The sequence below is a fragment of the Argiope bruennichi genome, chromosome 3 (genome assembly GCF_947563725.1).
Source record: "Argiope bruennichi chromosome 3, qqArgBrue1.1, whole genome shotgun sequence".
NCBI lineage: Eukaryota > Metazoa > Arthropoda > Arachnida > Araneae > Araneidae > Argiope > Argiope bruennichi.
In genome coordinates this window covers 36,937,054-36,961,638 of record NC_079153.1, presented here as the reverse complement: position 1 = coordinate 36,961,638, position 24,585 = coordinate 36,937,054, and the positions used below count along the sequence as shown (strand labels likewise).

Below are 24,585 nucleotides of genomic sequence, written 5' to 3'. Positions count from 1 at the left end.
AGTTTTACCGTAGCTGATTCTTCACCAGTTGATCGATCCAGCATCTTTCCACCCATTCTTTAATATTTACTTGTTCCTTTCTACTGCGTTAGTCCCTATCCACTCAAACAATCATATTGATACACTTCCCTGAATGTCGAGGTGAATGGAATTAATAAATGAAGCTACTCGAGGGTCTGAAAGGCTTCTGAAGAAGGTGGTGTAAAGAAATTGTTCCGGAAAAATCATAAAGAGGGGCCAAGTTTCCAGTGTCTTGCGAGTTTTAGAAGGTTCTTGAACATTCTGTTTTCTTCAGTGCTTTGATACAAATAAGCAAGTAAAATTCAAAATATTTCACGAGATTTATTGAGAAGATTTTTCTTTCCAATTTGAAGTAATACTTTTATGAAATCTTTGAAATTACACTAGTTTAAAACACTACTGTTATAGTGATTTAGAGTTTTAGATTTATTTTATATTTAATATTCACGAATTTTAACACTTATTTTATATTTTTTGAATTCACAGTGATGGTCTGCTACTTTTTTTCTTGGATGAGGGGATTAAATCAGAAGAACGTTTTTATATCTTTTCTCCGTCACATCTCTAATAGTTGGAAAAATGGTTTCTCATCCTAAACGGAATCTCTCCAAACTTCGTTTTTAAAAAATGCGATTTTACGTCTGAGTGAGATTTTTCTTTCATATACATTTAAGATTCAAAAGAGACTAGAAAAGAAAAAGAAATCCAAGATCAGTATTGGTTTCCATATATATTTCCAATAAAGTTTTGTGCCTCCTCGGGTTCATTCATTCGGAAAATTCTGAATGAAAAGGAGAAACGCATTTTTATTGCGAGGGGGATACCTTAAGATGATGAAAACTCATTGCACAGAAAGGATTGGTTTAGGATGGCTGTTCAAATTTGTAAGCAGTTTTTTTCAAAAGGAATAATCGATTTTAAATCGGCTCGTTGCATCAGTTCTTGTAAGCTGGTCGTATGCATATGAATCCATTTTTGTAATCCGATTAATCTAATTTGGAAATTTTAAACCGGAGAAGAAAAGAAAAACAACCATCTTTTCTCATTTAAATATGTTTCACCACATATAACGGTTCTCTTGGGCAAGAAAATAGTCCTCTTTACAATTTTTTTTTAATGCTGGCATATTTTCTTAAGATTTTTGTGTTTTAAATAAATATGAAGTTCCAATCACTGGTGTGAGAGTAGATGGTCCTTAAAGGAGTTCATAGGGCTACATCTCCCATTTCTCTCGAGGAGTAGCGATTGAGAATCGGTTTTATCTCCTATTAATTTATCAACTGTGAGTAATTTTGGAGTCATTTTATCGTTATCTCTAGGTAATGTTTCTCTCTGAATAGAGGGGGGGGGGGGAAGAGAAATAATGGCTGAAGCAGAAAATTTGGGAATTGAAGAAAGTTAAAAGCGACATTTAACCGAGGCTAGGTGTTGTGTAAATAAAGTAATTTATTGCTACAGTGATTTCATAATAAATCAGGATTATTACGAAATGAAAAGCTTGCAAATGGTGTTTTATTATATGTATTTGGATTTATTGTTAGATAAAAGATGGATATCGAAAAAAGAATTTAATTTATTTCTATTGTAAAAGTATAAATTTACTGTGTCTTTAAAAATGAATGTCTTTATAATTGAATATATTTTGTATAATATATTTATATTAATATGATATTGATACTAAAAAGCAGTACATTCGTTAAGGTTTGCTTCCTTATAATATATTAAAATGTGCGAGACTTTCCCATATAAATAAATAAATAGAAGCCATTTTGTAGAACATTTCCGAAATAAGTAACGTCGTACTGTAATTTGGAGTTATATATTGTATATATATATGCCGGGTTTACACTCGACCAGTTATAAGACGGCCAGTAGTCAGCGCATGCGTAGAAATGATGAAAAATGCTGTTCGGTTTGTGGCAAGTAATTGTCCCGACGGGACAACAACATGCCGCTGTATTGTATTTTTTTTTCATACTGCGCATGTATTTGGCGGTTTTTGTTTTTTTTCTCGTGAAAAAATTTATCACTTACAGATTAATTCCGAAGTTTTTTGCTGTTTGCTCTTTCTGATGCGGGGTTGTGTATGTGTGTTTTCGTTTTATTTGCCATTTTTTTTCAATAGCTTTCCAAATTGAGGTATATTGACATTTTTTATATTTTATTTTTATTTTACCATGTTTTTTTTGTGTAAATATTGATCGTTTTAATACGATACGCAGTAAAAAAGAAAAATTCAGGGGCGCCAAAACAGCGATTTATAACCAAGGATGGAATGCCTGAATCTATCTTACGAAATTATGGCAAACATAAATCAGTCCGTTTCTGCGCATTAATTCAATTGAAAATCAAAACATCTATTGCAATATGTAGAACAAATTAACTAAGAACCCTGATGTCATCAAATGAACATCATGAACAGGAATGAAAACACATCAGCGTGTTTGATATTAACGGTTAAATATCAGAAAAGCAGAAATCAAACGTTTTTTAAAACAATTAAATAAAATTTCCGCTTTCATCTGTCGAGTTTTTAATTGCTTTAGTCTAAAATCTTTTAGCGTGATATTCTACTTTTCAAAATTTGATTTTTATTAACGAATGCGAGCTTGCAGAGGTAAATTACTAATTAATGATTTTAATGACTGCATTTTAATCAAGAATTTTATATTTAGATATTTTTTTTAATTCGTCTTTTTTAATATCTATTTAAAATCTAGTAATCACAAGTAATATTTATATATTCACTAAAACCCATGACATTCTGAAATTTTGTGCAGCTAGTTTCATTTTTTTAAATGAATGCCCATTTTATTTTTTACTATATACTTTAAATACATTGTTAAATACTTTTTTTTGTGTAATCACGACGTAAAATGAGAATTGCAGTTCTAAACCATGCCATACTTTTTAAAGCTTTCATTTTAATAAATAAAATCTTGCATTACGGTTTTCCTACGTTATTTTGAAAAATCAATTATCTTAATGATGGACTTTTGCTCTCGTCGCTTAAAGTGGGCAAGTTTCGTTTTGAAACTTCTTTAATGTGGGCAGAGGTTGTACGTGAATAGGAAGCAAGAACTTTTATGGCCATAGCGAGCGAGCGAGCGAAATAATTTCTTTCAAGATTACATACCTTGTGTTGGAATAGTCAGTAAATTGATTGAAACGTCGAATTTCTGTCGAAAATGCGAACTTTTATGTTTATGCAATTAGTCGGAAATTAGTTTTACTTCTTTGGTGTTGAAGAAATACTTTTTTTAAATCTAGTGTGGGGTTGGTTTAGTTTAGTTTAGTTTAGTTATATTAACGTCCCGTTGAAAGGCAACACTAGGGCTGTTTGTGGGACGGACATCTAATTTTGAACCGCGGTCAAATGACGAGGACTGCACCTGAGCTGGCACCCCCTCTCCACACCACACCACACCAGTGGGAGGACGTTTGGCATGACGGATTTAACGTGCAACAGACCCCCTTACACGACGGTTCTTCGGTGGAATCGGGTCTCGAATCTGAAACTCTACGGCTCACAAGCCGAGACCTTGCCACCAGGCCACCGCGGCCTAAATCTAGTGTGGGGTAAATTGTTGAAACCATACTGCAGCATAATTGTAAGTCTCTGGAAAATATGTAACTCTATATGCTTAAGTAAGATGAAAGAATTTTGGGATTAAATTATGTCTAATGAACATTGTGAATTCTGGGTGACAATTGAGTTATTATTGAATGAAAAAAAAAAAAACAATTGTTAAGCATATACGTGTTTTTTTTTTTTAAATCTTTATCCCTCGCCTTTTGTTGTAAACTGGTAGAAAATGGCTGAATTGTTTTATGTCTTCAGAGTTCTGAGCATCTGTGGCTTATAAAAACTTAATTGGATTTAATTAAAATTCCGTTAACTGTTTGTTTTTGAAAATGGGATGATTAAGATTTATTTTTTTCATCACCGTGTTAAATTTCGCCCATTATCCAGTTCAGTGAGTCAAAAAATTAAACAGAAGGAAACTGGGATGGATGGAAAGTCATTTAAACTTCCATCTCAGTTCTATTTTCGATTTCGCCCCTGAAAGGAGAAGGGAATCCCTCTCTACATAGTTATCTGAAACCGTGTGCCAGTTGCAGACTAGCCGCCATCTATTGTAACTACTATTTAGAAAACTGTCTATACCAAACTGTAAACCAGAGGGAGTTGTCTTCCCCAAATTTTCTTGCTTTCTCTAATAAAGATGTTATCTCACAGAATGCCTTGCATGGCATTAGCGTACAATAGTTACGAAATAAAGCTTTGCTGTGAATTTAGCATTTTTACTGAATCTATCGTGTCATTCTTGGCGTGTTATTTAGCGATTGATCTCTGTCGTGTGGTTAGTAGTATCCAAAAATCGAATTTGTGTTTTAACATGTTTTTCTCAATCGATTGAAACAAGAATTTGACACAAAAGTGGATTTGTAGTCACAAAATCCCATGACAATTTGATATATTCAAATGATTCCATTTTTGAATTTTCGCGTGTACTTGTTTCTAACAGTACAAACCGGCAGGCAGTAAAACCGTAGTTGGACTTGACTCAAACTTTAACAGATGTCTATACTATAGATGTTGAATCTGTGTACATAAGTTTATCTATTTAACTCTATTCGTTTTGAAATTATCTCGTTAAATTATATTCTAACAGCTGGACAGACGGATCTTCTCGGAATAGATTTCACTCAAACTTTAGTAGAAATCTGCTAATTTGATATAAAGACCGTTTATTGAATTTCATCCGTCTAGCTCAAATCTTTTTGAGTTATCTTTGTCACAGACAGACATTTCCAAAAATGTGTTTTTTCGAACTCGGAGAGGTTTAAAATGTGGAGATTCATCTAAATCTCATGTTCGAATTTTTTGACGGTTGCTTTACTTTTTTTTGTACTACTTATATGAGAAAGTAAAAACATTTCAGCATCCCCAAAGCCGCCAACAGATTAAAAAAAAAAAAAAAATGAAATAATGAAGTCAAAAAGGAATGCAACGCTTGACAGTTATTCATTCCTATGTTTCTACCTGTAAATGACGGATTTTTTACAGATTTTATCTTTTATCACTTTAACTTTTCAAATATCTAAATTTATATAAAACTATTTTAATAAGTTCTTTTTCTGTTTATGTATTCATAAAATGAGCAAATATTTTCAAAATGGGTTAATTTTAGAGTAGAGGCTAAATAGACACTACAGTAGACTCCCGATTATCCGCGGGCGGGTTATCCACGCCTGCCGCACAAAGTTTTTTTTTTTTTTTTTTGACTGATTTCTTCAAAAAGGTGCAGTTTTACATTTATGCTTTTGTAATTACATAATACATTACAGTATTAAAACAGTACATATGTATTAATTTTTCTGTGTATGCTTGACGCCTCTCGTAAGTACAAAGCACTTTTCTGTTTTCATTAACAAAATGCATTTTAGGTTAGTTTTGAGTGATTGACTAAAATATTAAGCGTTAGTTAAACATTTCCTGCTGTTTATTTTACATTTTATTGTACATAAAACGATTTTTCAAACTTAGAATGACTGTTTTCTCTTTTGCTATACCCGTTTTTAGCTTTTTTCGGATTATCCGCGATTTTTGTTATCCGCGGCGGCCGCGCCACCCAATTCCGCGGATAATCGGGCATGTACTGTATATCCTTTTTGAGGATTTACATCAGTAACATTTCCATCCCAAGGTTAAATTTATTTTTGATATAGATTAAAATGTTGAATTAAACCAATAATTCCCGTTTATCTTACCTTGGACTATCAAAGGCCATATTCTGTGTGCGAAGGGGAAAGGGGGGCGATTTATCGATACTTTATAAGTAAAGAAAAAGTAAGACATGGAATACTCTTTTTGTGGTACTCAATTGATACGCCATTTAAAAGCGACAAAAATGGGAAAACAGCAGAAAAGAAACCAATTTTCATACCACTACTTCCAAGTCACCTCCGCTGTCTCTCTCTTCCCATTTTTTCGTCTGTTACCCGCATTTTTATCTGTGCACGAGCTGTTAAATTATTTTTATTCATTTTAAAACTTAGGACGTGTTTCTCTAACTTATCTTTAAAAGCAGAACTTCTTATCATTCCCAAGCATAATATATATAAAAAAAATCGTGGTTGTATTTTCCTCATTGTAATTCTGTGCAGGAGAATGGTATCTTTCTTCCCGCATTATCATTGCGAAAAAAGCAACACTTTATTCTTCAGTCTTTCTTTGCTACATTTGGGTCAAAGCCGCTGCATACCTGATTAGGTAGGTGTCTGTTGACGATATCGAGTATTTTGCTCTCGAGACTTTTCAGGTGCGAGATTCAATATAAATTAATTGCCCGATCTGCCGTTAATGGGTGAAGTTCAAGGTAAGCCTCCGACCTTGCTCTGACGAAAGAAGCTCGTTCATGATCAGTTTTAATTGAATGAGTCGGCTTTTGTTTTCCTTGACCTCAAATTGATTTCCGTTAAGGAACAAACAACAAGTGTCTGCGATGTCCGAGCGTAACTGATTGTTGCTTCTTGAAGTGAAATCGATGGCACAGTTTAGCGCTGTTGGTATTCAACGGTTCAGATGCAGTCACCCGTATTTTTATTTTTATAGATATCCGTTTATAAATGGACGCGGAATAATATCAGGATTTCTGTTTTAGTACCTTATTTTTTTTTAAGAATACGCTGTTCTTACTTTGTCATATAGGAAGTATAGAGAAAGTATTTAACACTTAACACCACACTTCCGTTTCTAGAGCTCATGTGGCTCTTTTCCGATTTGGTATACATGTAGGTGGACTTCGTTTAAAAAAAGGGAGGGAATTGCATTGCATTCAATTGGAAAGATACATACAAATGTCAAAATACGAATACATATCACATAACAAAAAAGAATTAACGCTACAATGAAAATATCTGGAGTACTATAAAACTGGATGAATCAACACGACAATGTACAGCATGAGTGAAAAAATAAAGCAATTATTAAAATTTAGGTGAGGAGGTTTAGGATATATTATGAGTAGAATGCGAGGTGTATTAAATAATGCACGGAAAATTGATAGGGTTAATCTAATTGGAATAATTCTCCATGATCAATTAGGCTTATAATAATGTTTATGATTCTTTTTTGGAAGATGTATTGTTAAGCACTCTTTTGCACCAAAGACTTTCTAGCGAAGATGAGGATTTTTGGATGTGCCATGAAAGAGTAAAAGGGCAAAAAAGTATCGGAAAAAAAAAAAAAGGATCGCTGACTTTTCCATAGGAGCAATAGTCATCTTCTAATAAATGGAAACAGTGAAGAAAAGGATCAGTGAGAAAAAGGATCATGTTCTGTGACCAAAGGGATTTTTTTTCTCGAGTGCGGGGGAGTTGCTGCAATTTTACTATTTTGACGACTTTAAAACAAACGCTCAGCGTTTCCATTATCCCAACGTTTTTGCCATTTTTTTTATAATTATTTTCTGGAGACGCTGCTTAAGATGGCACCGGGGTTTTGGAACTTCAATGGAAACACCATTGATTGTAGCTGCTTTTGCGGGAATATAAAGAAAATATTGAAATGGTTAAAAAAAATGTGAACTTGACATTTGTGCAAATCAACAATTTCCAGATTTCCCCGACTCTAGTTTTTGAATTATGTCTGACTGTGAACACGATAACTACAAAGATCTTTGAGCAAGACGGATGAAATTTGGCAGATAAGCTTTAGATAAAAATTTGCATATTTTTATCAAATTTTGAGCGATATCCTTTCAGAGAAAGCATGTCTGCCTAGCTGTTCGAGTAGAAGGAAACTCTATAACTACAAAATATAAAGAACTAGATAGATAACATTTCGCACTCATGTTTAGCTATTCAAATGTACATTCTTAGCAAATTTTGAATAAAATCTGTTAAAGGATCGACTATTTGTCGGTTTGTACTTTTGCATGCATGTAAGCTTTATAATTCATAAATGCAGTGATTTAAATCGGTGAAGTTCTTATTGTGATCTTGTAACTACAGTTGTAGTTTTTGTTAAATTTTGGTTTCAATCGGCTGGAAAAAAGGTGTCCAGAATGCGTATCGCACGATAGATTGAATAAAAATGCTAGGTTCATGCAGAATATCTATATTTCGTAACTACTGTTCGTCAATGCAGTGCAATCGCGGCCTCACCTAAGGTTACCCCTCTATACGGATAGAGTGGGATTAAACCTTTATTGGGGAGTGTGCGATGAAATTTCGGAGAGATCACTCCCACTGTTTTTATAATCTTTTTTATGAAACATTGCTTGTCCATAACTGGAGATGTGAAAATTGTTTTCTGAAATTATGAAAGTTCTGAGCAATTTTGTTTGTTAGATATGATTTATTGTAAAAAAAGAGTGTTGGATATGAATGTAGTTCCTTAAAAGATGTTATTGGTACTGCAACGACACCTCTATATTTAAGTGCTGGTTTATACAATGTTCTTGTAACTGCAGCATTTTTTTTCGATATATTCCTATTCGCTTCAGTGTTTAAAAAAAACTCTTGTCAATGTTGGAGATACTCTGTAGAGTCTTGCTTAAAATCACAAAGAGGAACATTTAGAACCAGAACCGAAACGTTATATGTTTTAGTAATTCCAGAATATTTCGATCGTAAGAATGAATAAGAATCAACAATATATTAGACTGCAAAGCTTCTAATTTATAGAAAACTTAAACTAAGACTGTACCTTAAAAAACTATTTTTAAGTATCAATGAAAACTGAAAAAGAATTTTCAACATATAAACGCAGAATGCATAAAAAAGCTAAAATGATTTGACTATTGAAAGATAATAACCATTTCACTTTAGGAATTGATTCATTCAAAAATAATTTTAAATTAATTAATTTTTTAAAAATGAAAAAACTTTAAAATAAAAACGAAACTCACCACAATCCCCTCGGCTGTCGAATTTTGAAATTTGCAATGCTCATAAAATTTCAGATATTTTTGAAACCATTTAGATACGAAATCTAAAAATTGGAATCAAGCTCTTCAACCGTATGGACCATGGAAAAAGATACAATTTTTTGTCAATATCTTGTCATTTTTATAATACTGTATAGGCTTAATCTAAAGAAATCTTAAAATTTCCGCTACTTATTTCAAGGCGATAATGACCATCAAGAATTTCTTTTTTATTGTTAGCGTTTAAAAATGCTTTAGATATGAATAATTTATGATTTTATTTTTATCATTCTGAATGTTTATTCAAAATATTAAAAGTTTTTTAAGATTGTATTCAATCGCGATTTTGATAATTCAAGAAATCTGATCCAACTAGTTTTCTAATAAATCTTTCTTTAATAATCTTTCTAATTTTATTTAATTAGTGAAGTATTGAATGAAGTGCAAGTGTAAAAACGCTGCGTAAAGCAATCTGCTGAAACTTTCGTACATCGATATGTTTACATTTTATTGCTGCCATTCCGTAATAAGTAATAAGTGATTTCTGTACCATGCACGTTAGCTTTTCATATAGATTTTTAACCATTAAAATTTCTGTTGGTTATTTAACTTCTTTTAAAAAATGAGCAATGCCTTACCTTTGTATTTAAGCTTCTTTTTTGGTTATATGTATAAAAATGATTGTAATTTCGAAGTTATTATTTTCATTTTAAATCTAACAACGGCAAAAAAGATGCTAATTGTTTTTTTTAATATTTTTATTTTGTATTCTAAGTATGTTCTAATTTCAAATTTATTTCTGTTGTTAATTTCGTATATATATGACGTCTGTATTATTATTTTTTCTTTTCCCTCATGCTATTCTTTATTGTAAAAGCAGCGCGTGTAGCTTTTTACCGGTCGGTTCCTGTTCCCAATTCCATTGCTATTTATGCTATTTTTCTTCCGATGGCTCGCCATCCGTGTTTGCTATATGCTCATAAATCAGAAGTTGCCGGAACAATTTTTCTTGTTAGCTTATAAAATAGCTGACTGTCGGGACTTAAGTGACCATATTTTATTCTTTTTCTCCCCTTTCTTTCACGCTACAAAATTGTTGAGATTGTATTACAGCAAATTTGTTTACGTCGCTCACGGAAATCTCTCTCATCTAGTCTGGAGAAGATATAGATTGCATCTTACAACATAGTTGACTCGGTAGAAATAGAAAATCTTCCCAACTTAACTTTGATAGAGTTTCTTCATCATAGAATGTAAATATTGATCGTCCATCATTTTACTCCATATTACTTTTGGTTATATATACAAATATATAATATGTTTGATCACAATGTACTAGCAATGATGGGATAAAACAGAAAGCATCTATTTGTTGATCAAAATTTGTTGCATATCCTTCAAAGTAATCTCTTCCGACTGTTATGCACTTCTATCAATGTACTATTTTTTTATCGGAGAAATGGACTAAAAATTTTGACTATGAAGAGGCAATTTCAACCGTGAAAAAGAAAATGTCTTATCTAATACAGATGTATTTTAAATGAAGTATCCCGGATACTTTTTGATCGTAGTCGAATAAAATAAATTTTACTTGTTTTCTGATTTACAAAATAGCTGGAAATAAATTATCCTTATTCAAAATACTGTAGTGAAATAAATGATTAATCATAAATTCCCTAAATCAAATTTCGTACTTTGCGTTTCAAAACAAGGGAAAATAAATGAAAGGCAGCAAAAATAATGTGACCGGAAACATTCTAAAATTATATTTATCAGTAAATAGTCTTCATTAAAAATAGCTCAACTAGGTATGCATTTTAAAAAGATTCTGAAAATTCTGAAAGAATTCGTTTTCGCAATTTAAACTTGGAATATGGTCACTTTAATGCAATCGGTGTGGGGAAATACGTCTGAAGTAAAGATAGTGCAAACAATTATTAAAAGTGCTATTTATGTCTTATGGCGTTAAAGGTTTAAAAAAATTTTGTTTTTGAAATATTTATTTTTCGGATTCTGATTTTCTTGTGAATATATGTGTGTTAATTTTTAAAATATTATTTATTTTTGTTTTTCTGAAAATAAAATAGCATCAATGTTCTTACATTTTAAATAATACGCTTTTCTATATTATTTATTTAACTGTGTCCTTTAGATAGAAAAACATGAGCAATAGATTTCCCATGTTGCAATTTCTTAGAACGACATCACAAAATAAGAGCAAATAAATATTAGAAATATAATGGATTATCCGGAAAAAATCTCTTTTCTGGCTTAGACTAACTACTATTACTACTGGTTAAGTTACAGTATATCGCACAAATTAAACAGCACCTGTCTTAAAAATTGCTATTCGGCTGGTTTTAAAGGAAAAAAGGGGCAAAAACGCTTATCTCAGGATACTATTTTATCTTAGATCTATAATTTATTTTAAAAATAACGATTAAAAATTCTGTAATTGCTGCTCATTTGCAATTATCCTTAACAATTCATTCATATGATCACTTAAAATTTGCTGAATGATGTTGTACCTCGGATTTCAAATTATTAATTTTTTTTTCATTTATTTTTCGTTTGTCGTTCTTCAACATTCTTCCCCTTTTGAATCTTCAACATTTATTGCTTATTTTGATCATAAGAAGTTCTCTATCTTTCTAAATTCTTTTTTTAAGAGATTTTTTAAATTCATTTTGCTTTCATAATTCGTTGTTCATTTATGGCTGTTCAACAGATTTTTCAATTAGATTTGGCAGCTTAGCTGTCCATTTAAGCTCATCCAAACAGATCTAGACCAGACAAGAGAATGCAAACCACATCTCATGGGAAAAATGATTGACAGATGTGTTCCTACACATGGAGCAAGAAATTTTATGAACGGCAATCGTTAACACTGGTTGAAAAGGGGGGGATCAGACAATACTCTATTTCAAACTTATTAATATTAAGCGATGTAATGATCAAACTAAATGAATGCTTTGTTTAAGACCAGAAAATTTAGATAATACAAAGCGAATGATCGTATTAAATGGTGTCCACTAAAATAGACACCATAATAGGAAGTGTGGGTTATAAATTAAAAATCTATTGAGAGAAAATGTGCTTGAAATGATGTTTTTACTCAATAAATCACGCCAAGGAATAAGGTTTGCGGAAAAAATGTATATTATAATAAAAAAAAATCGTGTTTTTTACACATGTTTCAACTATCAAAGAATTAATTACAACTATTGTGAGAAAAACAATATGCTTATTTCAAGAACAATGAATGACGAAACTTCACGTCAGCGGAAAGTCAGAGACAGAACTTGAAAAGATGTGAATTCAAGCGTGAGAAATGTTAATTAATTTCCTTTTATTTCAAATAACGTCTTGTGTGCACTGAGTATGCACGAAAAATATTAAAGGAAAGTAAGTTTTGAATGCTTTCCATGAGCTTTTACGTGTTTTTAAGCAATGGCAATATTGTGTAATAACCTAGGAAAAATACTTTTACTAGCATAATTTTCTATTTCATAGATTTCAATTGAAATTCCTTAAAAACTCGTAGACTGAAGCTTATAAATTAAATCAAAGTGTTTGAAGTTTGTCTTTTTTTTTTTTTTTATATATAAATATTAGTTTTCAACCTTAACCTGCATTTCTGCGATCTCATTTGACCCATTTGAAAAGTAGTCTCAGACATCACAAACTATTCCTGCTTCATTTTACGTATGAACAAAAACCTGTTTCATCTTATATACGTAACAGAATTTGACCATTTTCAGATAACGGAATAAGGTTTTTAACACTTCCAGAATAAATTTTTAATTAGTTTTTTCAATTTTGTTTAAAAATTATAAGAAAAGTGGTAAAGCGAGAGTATTATATTGTTTATAGAAATGGATTCTACATTTAAATTTTAAATTAAGAGCATTAGTTTTTTTTAAAATTTTCAATTGCTCATATTTTTGAACTTCAGTCCAAAACGTTCTAGATACTTTTTGATAATGGCATAGGATTAAAAAATAATGCGATTTTTTTTCTTCTTAAAAACTATGAAAGAAGTAAATTCCTACAAATAAACTAGGGATAAATAATATGTTTTATGTTTACTTTTATTTTTTTCTTTCGATTTCTGAGTATTCCAAATATTGATTAGAACGTTTCATAATATTATTCTTTAAAATAAATTTTATCAGATCTTTAAAAATATTTTTTTTTATATAGACTTCTTATTGTCACTGAATTATAATAAGTAAACAATAAAAAAAACTAATCAAGTGCTAAACTAACTATTCAAATCTTATTTTTAAAATATTTTTTAAAATGATTTCTGACTTTATATACATAATTATAATAAACATTTTATTAAAATGTTAAGATTAATTGCATTACAGTTGATTCTTTATTAATTTTGATTATTTCCCCAATTTATTCATTTATTTCCATTGATTCTTCATTATTTAGTATTTCATTTCATTTATTCATCGGTTATTATTATTCCATTTCATTTATCCATTTATATCCATTTATTTTTCATTTATTAATATTTCATACTGTAATATATTAAACGCACTTCTTTTTACTGAGGCAAAGATTTCATGTTTCAGTCACATTTTTTTATTTGTTAAAATATCTTTCAAGAACTTAATTACTTTCCGATGCATAAAATCTGAGGCTTTTATTTAATTTTTTTAGGCACGCACGCACACACACACGCACACGCACGCACACACACACGCACGCACACACACACACACACACACACACACACACACACACACACACACACACACACACACACACACACACACACACACACACACACACACAATCTATATTTATTCTCGGATTTTTTTTACTTATAATTAAACAGCTATCAAATGAATACACATTTTTTATGTAAGGAATAAATTTTAAAAAATATCCAGAAAAATAAAAATAAAAAACAGTCTTAAAATTAAAAATTTAATAAAAAGAATTATGGTTCTATCTAGTTTAAAGAAAGCATATTATTATATTTATAAAAAAATGATACATATATTTGAGTGATTATATATACATAAAGAATATGCATTTATGTTAATTCCGTTGTTAATTTTTTTTTTGTTAGTAGATATAGGCACATGCTCACTAGTTGCGCAGCTCAGAAATAGACTGAATTGTCTGCTGTTCCCATCGTCTTACTCAGGTGACGCTTTTCTTGTTACAGTTTTTCTTTTGTATTAGAGATGAAATAATACCAATTTTTTCTTAAAAATACCTGATCAGAACGTGCATCCCACCAAAAAATATTCACTAAAGTAAATTCTTTTTTACTAGATTTTTCTTTTGTAGAAATTGGTTATTTGTTTTGAAGAGAAAGGGGATAATCAATATTCTGGTTCAATTTGTTCGAAATTCTTCGAAGTGTTATTCAAAAATAAATCATCCCTTTCAAAGAATGGTTTTGTTAGCGTATTCGCAAGGAATAGAGGAAAATGGGAACTTCACAAGAAGGAACTTCTATAAACGCTGTGCAATTTGTGCATCAACCTTCCTTTGCTTTGTTGAATTTTTTTTTATGAAATGTAATTCTTAAAAAAGCAGTTAAACATTAAGATTGAAATGGTGTTAATTTTTATATTACTTTCTTTAAGAAAAAGAAAGAAAAAAAATTAACCAAGCAATCAAGTGGATGCTTAGAAACATTCAAAATCATAAAAAAAATCCATTAATGTTGCATGAGGACTAAAAATATTCGTCATAAGAATGAAAGTGTCTACATAAATCAAATTAATGCGTTATATAATTGCTTCCTGCGCACCAAAAGTTAATGGATGTTGCAAAATCAGTTGGATGGCGTGTGTTGGTCGGATGCTAAATTAAGAAATAAAGATATTATTTCTGGATCTAAATTTCTGTCAGAATTTTGATCTAAAGATGTTTGAATGAACCATTTTAGTGATTCAGTGGCTTTTAGCTATTATATCGGTTTCTACAATATATTATTATTTTGTTGATATTCAATATTCATTTTCCCTTTCGTGTTGTATTAATTCTTAGTGTGTGCATACCTGAGAGTATATATATAATATGAAATAATTAATGTAATTTCCGAAAAGATATGTAAAGTATCTATAACCTTATACGTTTTCATTACGCACGTTTTTATTTCTACTAATTCTGAAGTAGACTGTTAACATTCTGCATGGCAGACCTTTTCTTCTAGAACTATTATATTTTGTGCAATTGTACTTTGAAGGATGAAATTTTGTGTTTGAGAGATACATTAAAAAAAATTTCAACATGAGATTAAAAATTAGGCGAGATTTTGGCATTTTCCCGCTATGACTAAATATTATTGCATAATTATAATTTTTATACCGTTTAGAAGTTCAAAAGTTTTTTTAATTATGCCAGTTTAAATGTCGCAAATCTTTTCAGACAAATTTTTAATAATTTTGACAAATTATAATTTTCTTGCCGGATTTTCGTTAAAACATATCATTATCGCCGTGAATTTGAAACCGTTTTCATCGTTTCATCAAATATTTTATCATGTCATATTCTTCAATTCTTGAAAGCCACGGGAGAAAGATTTAGCCTATAATCTCCGCGTTTAAACGAGAAATTAGAAAGTGAAGTTATATACTAAATGAAAGGTAATGTGCATTTAAAAAAAAAAAAAGTTTACACAGGTTTATTTTTTAATGGCACTATGGTCGTAGGATTTGTTTTTATTAGCGATTTCTATATTCATAACAAACGGAACAAATGTAAAGCTATTGAAATAACACGGTTTTATTATTATTTTTGATGGTTAAACATTTTTTGTTGAACATCAAGCTATGCGGCAGACATTTAATTGAAATTAAACTTGATTAGCATTAACAGCATACCAGTTAGTTTCTAAAGGTGTCTAGTCTATACATATATAAAGCTCAATGTGTGTGTTTATGTGTGTGTGTGTGTGTTGGCGCTCTACAGGCCAGACCGTTTGACCTATAGGTACCAAACTTGGTACATGTATACCTTGGAGGTCGGGAATGTGCATCTGGGGGTGAATTTTTAATTAGAATTTTAATTATTAATTAAAAACTAACTTTCCCACCAAAAAATCTTCATTTTCCCCACCGCCAAATGAGTAAGGCTTCAGTTTTTTCCCCACGCTAATGAGTCTTGGCTTAATATTTTTCGGCCGATTATTTCAAACGATTCCGTTTATTTTCTCAATGTTTGATGCATTTAAAATTAAACATTGCTAATTAATCAATGTTTCAGATTCATTCTGAAGTACTTTTGAATTAAAATAACACAGAATATAGGAAATTAAAAATGTATAATCTGAATAGCGTTACCCCAACTGGCGTAGAAAAATTCACGCATTTGCGTTACCGTAACTGGTGATTAAATTCACCCATGCGCATTGTGTTCTGATTGTTGGCAACTATTATAAACGGATGCGGACTTGATTTAAATTATTTTTAGGTTAGTTGTATGCTTTTTTAATTGAATTGTATTTATGTTAGTTATATATTTTTTGTATATGTTTATAGTTTTAAGTACATGGTTTTTTAAGTAGTTTTTTTAAACTGTTTTCAACCGATTATTTTAAACGATTCGTTTTATTTTCTTAGTGTTTGATGCATTTAAAATTAAACATTGTTAATGAATCGATCTGCTCATGATGAATCTGAGAAAATTTTATTTACAAATTCTTGAGATATTACATAAATTAAGAAAGATATTCTTTAGTGCCCATAAAGTTTAAACGCTCAGTGACCCTGTTTTCAGTAATCATATTATAAAAAAATACTTTGTTTCAGTAAAAAATATTATTATATTAATTGCAGATTAATCCTTTCCACTTTTATTGAAGGCATAAAGGGAGCTAACAGAAAATTAGAGAAATACATATTACGTTATGACTGAAGGCCTTTATAATATTATGAGTGAATTATATGACTATCGAAATTTGAAGTTTTAAATTGTTTTGATGAAAATGCTATTAAAGTAGGAATTGCGTAAAATATATAATTATTAAAATTTTAACGAACATTAAGATCGGCGAACCGGCTGGTCGCCAAAGGCGGCTAGTATATTATAAGTGCGAAGCAAAGTAAATGCAAAAAACATTTTTAAAGCTTTATTGCTGGAATTATAGTGGATTTAATAAAATGCTTCGATCTGTTTTTCAATTATTCAATTAATGAATGCTGCTTTAATAGGAAGATGTTAAATAATTAATAGCCATGATGTGAGCTTTATTGATTGTCAGAAACCGCTAGGGCACATTTCCAATGTAATAATAATTCTGCATTACGAGTTTTATTTATTTTGCATTTTTAATATAAAAATGTTAGATGAAGCTTGATAGTCGGGTAGAAGAAACTCTTTAGTTCAATGAAGTGGGTTTGTTGTAATTTTGAAACAGATCATTATAGATGATAATAATGCGCGGATCCATAGATGACTGATTGATGTTATATTTTGGCTAACTTGTAACAAATTCTATCCTTTAAGCAAACACACAATGAACTCTGTTATTAAATTATATACGGAGAAGAACTCGATTCCTGTCTGCTTATTGATGTGAAAAACGAAACGTCTTTATTGAGTGGTGAAATGTTTGAATAGGTACGTTAGGGGAACAAGTACTCTTAATGGTGGAGGAATCAGCGAAGGATGTGGCGTTCTGGGATGAATCCCGTTGCAGATGAGATTATTAAGTGAATTAAGAGTTTTTTTGGGAAACTTTATAAGCCAAAAATGTAAACGGGCGATCACTTAGGAATAGGTCGAAGGTAAACTGAGCAAAATAGCTAATTTTTCTCCTGGATCTATGCAACCATTAAGTTGGAGTAGTTAAGAACACAGTTAACTATATTAGAGCTTCCTTATTATTTATTGGTGAAAATTAAATGTTTATGCATGATTATATAATTTAATTATATATATAATTTATTTTTAAATTATGTTAAAGACAAGACTTTTAGTCAAATATTTAATAAATGAAAATAAACATTGACTTGTGCTAGAAATGGGCTTTTCGCTATAAGTGTACTAAATGACATTACTATTTGTTGTTATCTGGCTTAAAAAATATTTCATTACATTAATCAACCTCCTGTTTTTTATAAATTCGTATAAAAATACCGTGATTAAGGGAACTTAGTAGACAAGACCATATAGAATCAGTCCATGTTCATGCGATAAACGTTAAATGAGCACGTGACTAAAATTATTTTGAGTATAATAATTTTATATTCACGTGGCGCTTGTAACTTATGCCGATAGATTTTAAACTAGTCAGACTAGGCAGCTGCCTAGGGTCGTTAAGCTAAGATGGATCCGAAAGATAGTCAATTTAAAAATTTTATTTTCCTAGTTGCTAAATAAAAAAAGTGTGTAAAAAATTAAATTTTTTATGAATGATAGAATAATATTAACAATTCATCAATTATAATTGGTGAGGTATCTATATGTTTCATTGCACTAACTTAGTTTATTAAAATAATTATAAAATCGCAACATCTATCTCAATAATATTGCGTACAAGGATGGATGCTAGTGGTTTGGAATCGCGATAGGTAGAAATAATTAAATTAAAAAAATATATAGATATTAAAAAAAATATTTCCTCAAAGTTAATAAAATAAAGGAAAATATTAGCCTAAAATATATCGTTATTAAAGATTGCATTAACTAAGTGCTTTTAATAAATTAATAATTTTATTAAAAGAAAGTTTTCATAATGCGCATTGCATGAGACCGCAAGGCAACAGAACCCGCCACTGCTATGAGAATCGCGGTGGCCTGTTGGTAAGTTCTCGGCTGATGAGCCGTAGGGTTGAAGGTTCGAGATCCGATCCCACCGAAGAATCGTCGTGTAAAGGGTCTGTTGCACGTTAAATCCTCGGGGCCAAACGTCCTCCCGCTGGTGTGGTGCCAGCTCAGCTCTTGTCCTCATCTTCTGACCGCATTTCAAAATTACGAGGTCCGTTCCAAAATAGCCCTAGTGTTGCTTTAAAACGGAACGATTATATAACTAAAATAAACTAAACCCACCACTGCTATTCTGAACGAAGTTTAGAAACATTGCACATGTGGTGGCGTGTACCAGCTATTTATTCTGTGAGGAATTATTTCTGTTGTTTGCTTCAAATATATTTAAACAAAAGTATAAATAATCCAAATTCTTAATTCTTGTGAAAGAATAATTACATATAGCAAAAAAAGGTGTTCAAATAGTTATACATCTTATGCTTTAAATATACTGTTTTATTTTGCATTAAAAGAAGCAATGAATTTATGTATTCGTATTACAAAAAGTACATTTCATACAAATGGAAAAGCAATGAATCATGAAGCTTTAAATTAATGGGAAGCTTTTTTGCCAAAATGATATCCTTTAGTACAAACTAATGCCAAAAACTGGCAACATATTTTGTAAAAATTGTCACGTATAACAGGAAACGCATGCCTGAAAAGTTATTGAATGTATACTAGTGAAAATAAATGTTTCTTTTTGTATATTTTTGATTTTCTATTCAGTTGATTTTATTATTATTTTCTGTATCTAAATATAATTTGGTCCTAGGCTTTCAAAAACGAATTAACTGAATGAGAAAAGCAGTTATTTCTGCATACGAAATAAGTGCATTTTGGATGACATTTGCGTCTTATGAATAAAGGATTGTAAAACTTTGGTTGTTATTTGAATACAAATTTTTTATTTTTCTTTCGTCTTTTCTCTGATTATGGATCGTAAGTATTTTTTATTGAAAATTTTTTGTAAGTCTTTTGTCAGTTTTATCGATTCCATAAATAGAGACAACGTCCTTTTCAAAAATTTATGCAATGCAAATTTGATGAAAACTTAATTTGTTTATCAAATGGGATATAAACTTGATAAATTTAGGATGTCATGAAAAATATTTGAAGTATTATTGTGTATTTTCAATCTTTGCATAATTTTTTTTAAATCTCATTTGTTAAGAAAATTTTCTTATTTTTTTTTTTCTTTAACAAGTGCCATTTAGATATTCCATTTTATCTCTTCATATATGAAGCATATATTCTCTTCTAGTTTTTTCTGCATATTTATTCTTCCTCGCATTTATTATTTTTTACGGTAATAGATTTTACTAAATCTGGGGAGTTTAAGTACTACGACAGGAGTCCATCGGGCTCAAAAACAAATAGTGACAATTTATTCTAAACGAAAATGTGAAACAGGCAAGAAAACACACAATCGAAACATACACATTAACAACAAATATAAAAAACAGCAGCACACAAGCAACAAATCGGTAATAAATAACAGTAACAGCAAAATGCGCTCATAGAGTATATGCAGAAAAACTTCGCGTGCTTCTCGATTCGTCTGCCACTTATATTGACTCAAAACTCAACTGACTTCAGTTCTGTCTCTTGGCCTTTTATAGTTTTCGTGATAGGTAAACTTCTAGAAATATTTCACAACTTCGCTTTCAATCGATATGTTACCTTTAAAGTATAAATTGCAGTTATTTCATAGAATACCTAGTTATTCCTTGAAATAACTGATCGTGTCCGTTAAAGTGTGTAATATGTTATTAATTTGACACTTTAACTAGTTATTCTATGAAATAACTAGGTATTCTATAAATTAACTAAGGAGAAAGACAGTTAAAGTGTAAAATAAACAATTTATCTAAAATGAAATTAAATTAATGAAAGACAATTAAAATGAAAAAGAAGCAATTTATTTAATTTATGCAGCGTATAAATGGTATTTATGGAAACGTACCATAAAATCATTTGTTACAACAAGGATTACTAAAATGACACTTGGAATTACAAAGAACATTATTTCTAAAACAAAAACATTTTTTGTTGACACACTGGGTTTTACACGAACATTTTTTAAATCCCTGATCAGTACCTAAACTTTGAGCTGTAGCAACCGACCGGAGCGATATTTCTACATCCGGTACTTCTTCGATTTTAATTAATTTTTGTTCGCAGACACTGAACTGGGATCGGGAATATAATTGTTTTATGCGGTTTATTTCTTGTGCCCAATTGGAAAAATCCTTCTTCGGTTATTTTTATGATGATAGTTAAAATAGATTTGGCATCACCTTTTCCTCTGTCAATTTCAAGCACTGGGATATGGACGGTAAACCCCACAGAGGCTTCAGAATGAGATTTATCCGACATTAATTTCATCTTTTTCGCTTGAATAGTTCATAAATGCAGTAGGGGCGGAAGGTAAATGTATTTGTCGTGCGAGATATATGATATAGATTATTTTACACTTTAACGGGCTGCAGATCGTTATTCTACGAAATAACTAGTTAAACCATGAAATGCAAGAGTTTTACACTTTAACGGACACGATCAGTTATTTCATGGAATAACTAGGTATTCTATAAAATAACGGATTTCATACTTTAACGGTAACAGATATATCGCCAAAATTCCGGCTGTTTCAAGAACTTTCGTTTTTGTCGCCAAAATCGCCAAATGATCATTCAGCATCCATCAGAGTTATATGTACAATTATCTACCTTACCAATAGTAGACTTACTGAGCTGGGATGCAATATTAGAACACTATCTTGTATATGAAATTCGACATGATGAATGATGATATATATATTTGAATTATTATTGTGTATTTTCAATCCATTTTTGGTAACCATTTTTGGAATTTTGTCTATGTATAAGTTGATTAGTATTTTTACCAGTGTAAATGATTTTTCAAAAATGCCATGAACTTGTAGCATGAAAATTTAATGTTTGTACACATTTGTAATGTAAATTTTGTCTCATTTTGGACGAAATCCATCTAAGCATAGTAACTTAAAAACTCAGCTAGTAAGATGAATGAAATTTAGTGTGATGTCTTGACTTTAAATATTGGCCCATGTTAGTAAACGAGAAGATTCATATTCGGCCTTCTTTATTATTTTACGTAGCGAAACAGAAAATGTCCCGCATTGTGCATGCATGTGAGAAAGACGAGGAGAAGACACGCTAAATTTCCTTCTCTTTTCTGTAACCTTAGTTCTCTCTCTCACTTCTATTCATTTTATTAATTTCTGTACAAACGCTGTGAGCTGGAATGAACCTAAATGTTGTTTTTTTCTTTTATCAAAAGAAGTTTTATTTTTCTATCAAAAATAGTTTTAAAATCAATTTTATAAAAGTTTAGCACAAATGTTCTTATACGTTTCAAAGAATGAATGAAAAAAATATTTAATGACATCATATCAGAGATTTAAAAATCCCCCCCCCCCTCCTCTTTTATCTTGTCTATTAACAGCCTGGGCCAATTATTTGCTTCGACATAGAAAGGATGTACGTACGAATCTTGTTCAGGGAAATTTATTGTGTCCTTGGGGATGATGTATAACTTTGAAAACTAAATTTACCATCACGTTGGTGTAGTGTAAAAGTTAAGAGGGCTGAGAAAGTCCAATTGAAGCTAACAAATATTTCGATACTAAATCAGAATCAAAGGTCTATTTTCAGTAATAAAGGGCTTACCTTCTAAATTTGTTGTCAAAATAAAAAAAAATCGTTTGATATGCATTGTCAATTTAATTGTTACATATAATCAATACCTCTGTGAAATTTTACTAACTGCAATTTTTACGTCATTTTTTTAAATAAATATAATCATTTTTCATAAATAATATTTTGGTATATTTATCAAATGTCCTTTCAAAACTAGCAGAAATAATAACTTCAGTTTTGCAAAATTGAACTTTTAACTTCTCTTTAAGATATTAGATAGCATATTACGTATGTATATCATGAAATATAATTAGTATATGATAAAATGTATAATAATTAATAATAATAAATGTATGTATATAATAAAACATTGTTATGAAATATAATAATTATATTAGTTGAATATAATTACTGTACTAATTAGTGTACTTTTAAAAGTATGAACCTTTGTTTTAAAAAATAATGCCATCGATTAAATCTATTAAATTTTTTGTTTCTTCTTTCAATAAGGAAAAACTGAAAAAAATATTATAATTTTTTTCGTTTTTTAACGGATTTTTTTTTATTTGAAGTTAAATTTTGTATACCTTTTTTAAAAATTTTGATTTGAGAAATTAAAACTACTACATTAACTCTGACATAAAATAGAGATAACCCTATCAGTAAAAACATACAGAACTAATTGATAATATTGTTTAGTTTAGTTATTTATTCTTTTTGGCACTTTAGAATTGGAAGATAAACTATTCTATACTGGAAACTAATGGTGGGAAAGCGTGAAAATTTCATCTTTTTCCGGAAAGAAATCCACAGATTAAAATATCTTGATCGCATGCATACGCTCTTTAATATTACATAATTCAAATATTAAATCACACTAAGCGAAATTAAAATAACGAATTCAGCTGTTGCAGCTGCATTTAGTGCAAACTCTCTTTTTATTTATTCCCAAACTGTCCTTGGAAACTTCTCGAATCAGAAATATTTTTGATGAAATCCTTTAACTCGTCAAATTCTCTCTTAGAGTAAATTGCCATTTGACGTACTTGACAAGACTATTTGTAAGGCTTGTCGAGTGGTCTTGAAAGTATTAAGTTTCCTGGTAATACTGACGGTAGAACGATTTAAAATTAGTTTTATATTAATCTTCGATCAGATAGGGAGGACGCCTCTGGCATCTTTTCTGAGAAATAGAAATATCGAAATAAATAATTCTAAGTTTAAAGCCGATTGACGAAATAGTTTTTAACTTTTTTGACGGTTTTCATTTTTACTGTAAATAAATGCATGTACTTATTTTGTTTTTAATTTCTTTACAACTTCTTATATATCTAGGATTTATTCATTCATAAGCAGAATATTTTTGTAATGTGATGTGTTTCTCCGGGAATCTATGCCACAAGGACCAGAACAGTAACACGCAGAATCAACTGACTTTTATTTTTTATATGAGATATACAAAAAGAAAGTATAGTTTACCCCCCCCTCCCATTTTTCCACTGATGGATTATTTGAAGTTGTAAATCTCACGATATTGTTAAACAAAAACACTTCAGTATCTTATCTCTTCTAATTATGAAAAATCCGTGTTCTGTCTCTGTTGTTTTAACCGAGCTTAGATATACAAACAAATTTGTCTCAGATATACTTCGGAAAGTTATAATATATATTTTAAAACTTCAAAAATTAAAATTAAAACTTTAACGTTTTTCGAAGATAACTTTTAAAAATATTATCACGCGAAAATAAACCAAATATTTTCACACCTTTTTAAAATTAAAAAAAAAATTATTTTTAAAGATGTCAATTTATTTGTCGTGACATTTCCTCTGAGGTTTTGAATTAAAAAAAATAGTCATGCAGTATTGACAACAATACTTTCCATTGATGCATTGAAATTCATTTACGGGCCGCGGTGGCCTGATGGTAAGGTCTAGACTTCGGAACTAGAGGATTTCATGTTCGAGGCCCGATTCCACCCAAGAACCGTCGTGTGAGCCGGTCTGGTCAGATGATAAAGACAATACCTGAGCTTGCATTCCCCCCCTTCCATAACTTTAGTACTGCACAAAGGGGATGACTTTGTGCTAAGGCCTCGGGGCCGAATGGCTCCGGATTCGAAACTCGATATCACGAAAGATCAATCATGTGTGCTGGCCTGTTAC

The 24,585-nt window shown here is 30.4% G+C and overlaps 1 protein-coding gene across 4 annotated transcripts in view; it reads left to right on the top strand.

Moving 5' to 3' along the window:
- LOC129963493 (protein phosphatase 1 regulatory subunit 16A-like) overlaps positions 1–24,585 on the top strand; it is a 263,335-nt gene that overhangs the window by 49,385 nt on the left and 189,365 nt on the right. The window contains exon 1 of one of the 4 annotated variants that reach the window (XM_056077910.1): positions 14,106–14,124. The exons of the other annotated variants lie outside the window; for them this stretch is intronic. The gene's annotated coding sequence lies outside the window, so the exon portion shown is untranslated. Of the gene's footprint in view, positions 1–14,105; positions 14,125–24,585 lie in introns of those variants that run through there. 4 annotated transcript variants of the gene reach the window in all.